General features: G+C 49.2%; 1 pseudogene; it reads left to right on the plus strand.

Moving 5' to 3' along the window:
- The first annotated feature begins 787 nt into the window (after positions 1-787).
- LOC126210085 (5S ribosomal RNA) lies at positions 788-905 on the plus strand (annotated as a pseudogene).
- The last annotated feature ends 1,870 nt before the right edge of the window (positions 906-2,775 follow it).

Here is a 2,775-nt window from a genome sequence, read left to right on the forward strand (position 1 = left end):
CGTTGGCGATGGGCTGTGTTCGAACTACACGCACTCGGCGTAGCAATGCGCGTTATATATTATTCCCCTCACGGACGGTGTTACGTATACTGCCTGTGCGCATGGGGACGCTGGCTGTGAAGAAGCAGGTAAGGCCCCCATCTCGCAGAGCCACTAGTATGCATTGCAGCAGCAGAGCGCTCTGGGAGCAGAACACGTATATATAGACGTGTTCCCTCTCCTTGTAGGCAACATACCCTGAAATCATCTGTGGCACAGTGTGCATCTACAGCAATGAGTAACAATGAGTGTACGCTTTGAAATTCGGACAGTGCAATCTACAGTGATGTAATTTCTTGAAATGCTCCTCAAGTGACTGAAAAGCCATCCAGCTGACTTTACAAATCCACACTTTCTAGCGAGACGTAATTAGTTGCTCATCATAATCGTCATCATCATCATCAGTAGCAGCAGCAGCAGCCATCTCACATCCACTGCTAGTCGGCTAGGACATTACATTGTAGGAAAAAAATGCAGCACCGTTAAGGATTATGTGCAGTGGCATCAGGGTGTAATACATGCATAATGAGGGTTGTTGTGTTTCTGATTCATTTGTCACGTTCATCGGCGATCAGATAGCGCTCAGGAGGACTGTCTGTGCGCCTTCTGTTCTGGCTGTGCAGGCAGTAACCGTGCTGAGTTCAGAGTTGAAAAGTGTTCGCGACATTCATTGTAGGGTACAACCACCGACGAGTACATACACCTGTTGAACAGCTTCAGAATTTTGGGCTTGCGGGTACCTAGATGGGGCAACGGCCTTGCCGCAGTGGATACACCGGTTCCCGTGAGATCACCGAAGTTAAGCGCTGTTGGGCGTGGTCGGCACTTGGATGGGTGACCATCCAGGCCGCCATGCGCTGTTGCCAATTTTCGGGGTGCACTCACCCTCGTGATGCCAATTGAGGAGCTACTCGACCGTATAGTGGTGGCTTCGGTCAAGAATACCATCTTACGACCGGGAGAGCGGTGTGCTAACCCCACGTCTCTCCTATCCGCATCCTCCAACGAGGATGACACGGCGGTCGGATGGTCCCGGTAGGCCATTCGTGGCCTGAAGACGGAGTGTGAGTGGGTACCTAGATGGACATGTCGACGGACTGCTGCGCATGTTGGACACAATGAATCGATGACGTGAGGCTGCATTCAAAAGTGGTCTGTGGAACATTCTCACACCTGCACACCAGATTCTAGACGTCCGCGTAGGACACATGCACGTCCAGACCCGCGCATTGTGCGAGGAGCGGTGGGCGATAGAACATCGTCCATTGACGAAATCTGGATACGTGTAGCTCCTGCTGCGTCGTCAGGGACCATGGAGGATCAACTTGCAGCAGGATTAATATCACGTGTATTTCTGACCAAACTCCCACTGGCAAGGCATCACCAAGCCTGGTTACCTGGTATCGTGAAAGAGTTAACTGGAGAGTGGAAAGGCGCTCTGTTGCCTTCAGTGACGAGAGAAGTTTCTGTCTGTTTGCGAGAAATGGACATACACGTTTACGGTGTAGATCTGGTGAGCTGCCTATTTGCCATAATGCATTCGTCCACGATACACTTGTTCCATTCCTGGCTGCATAGTAGTGGCAGCCATCAGTTATTTAGTATTTCTGCAGCGTAAAGTAACAAGTGCCTGCCACGTTGCACAGGCTGCTGTCCCTGTGTTACTGTCATTTCTTCGACAGGAAGGTGATGTGCTTTCTCAGCGGGACAATGCACGGAAATTGGAAATTTGTGGTAAGTTCCTATGGGACCAAACTGCTGAGGTTATCGGTCCGTAGGCTTCCACACTACTTACTCTAACTTACACTAACTTACGCTAAGGACAACACTCACACCCAAGCCCGAGGGAGGACTCGAACCTCCGACGGGGCAAGCCGCGCGAACCGTCGGAAGGCGCCGTCAGACCACGCGGCCACCCCGCTTGGTGACAGTGCACGTCCACAGACGGATGCTGCGATGCATCTTACTCTTCGTGGTGTAGGACAGCTGTCATGGGTAGGAAAATCAGTAGGTGTCTCGCCAGTTGATTACGTACGGGGCATGACGAAGTGGCAATCTACTCATTCTCCAGAGCCTGCTAGAATCATTGTCAAATTGCAAAAAAAGGCGCAAGATGCTTAGAACAATCCATCGCAGGATGCCATGCAAAACATATATTATCGTTTGCAAGCAATAGTACACGCCTACTTACTGCCAGGAGAGCATCCTTTGCTGTGACTTGTGTGTTCCATTTTGCCCAAATTTGTCGTCATACACTCCACAGTTATGAACTACCTGTCACCACGTTTGTCAACAAAATGACCTTGTCCTTGACGGTGTTGCGTATTTTTCCGTAACTGTTACCACAAGATAGATAGATTGAAGTTGGATTAGGTGGGCATTACTGAAGTTTGTTGGCAGGAAAAACAGGACACATGACCAGGTCAGTAGCGAGGTATCATCACAAATCAAATAGGGATAATACTGAATTAGGTCTAATAATGAACAAGGAAGTAGGAATGTGGATATGCCACTATGAACATGACAGTGAACGCATTATCGTAGCCGTCACAGATCCAAAACCAACACACACTAAAACTTGCAGAAGTTCACATGTCGGCTGGCTCCGCAGTTTAAGGAAATGGAACTTGCATGAAACTGAAGGTAACAGAACATGTTGAGCGTGCAAAGAGAGAATCAGGTAACGATTTACTGTAACAGATGAAAGCAATACAGCAGAAGTCGACTCCCTCCTGT

Source organism: Schistocerca nitens, chromosome 1 (assembly GCF_023898315.1).
Source record: "Schistocerca nitens isolate TAMUIC-IGC-003100 chromosome 1, iqSchNite1.1, whole genome shotgun sequence".
Taxonomy (NCBI): Eukaryota; Metazoa; Arthropoda; class Insecta; order Orthoptera; family Acrididae; genus Schistocerca; species Schistocerca nitens.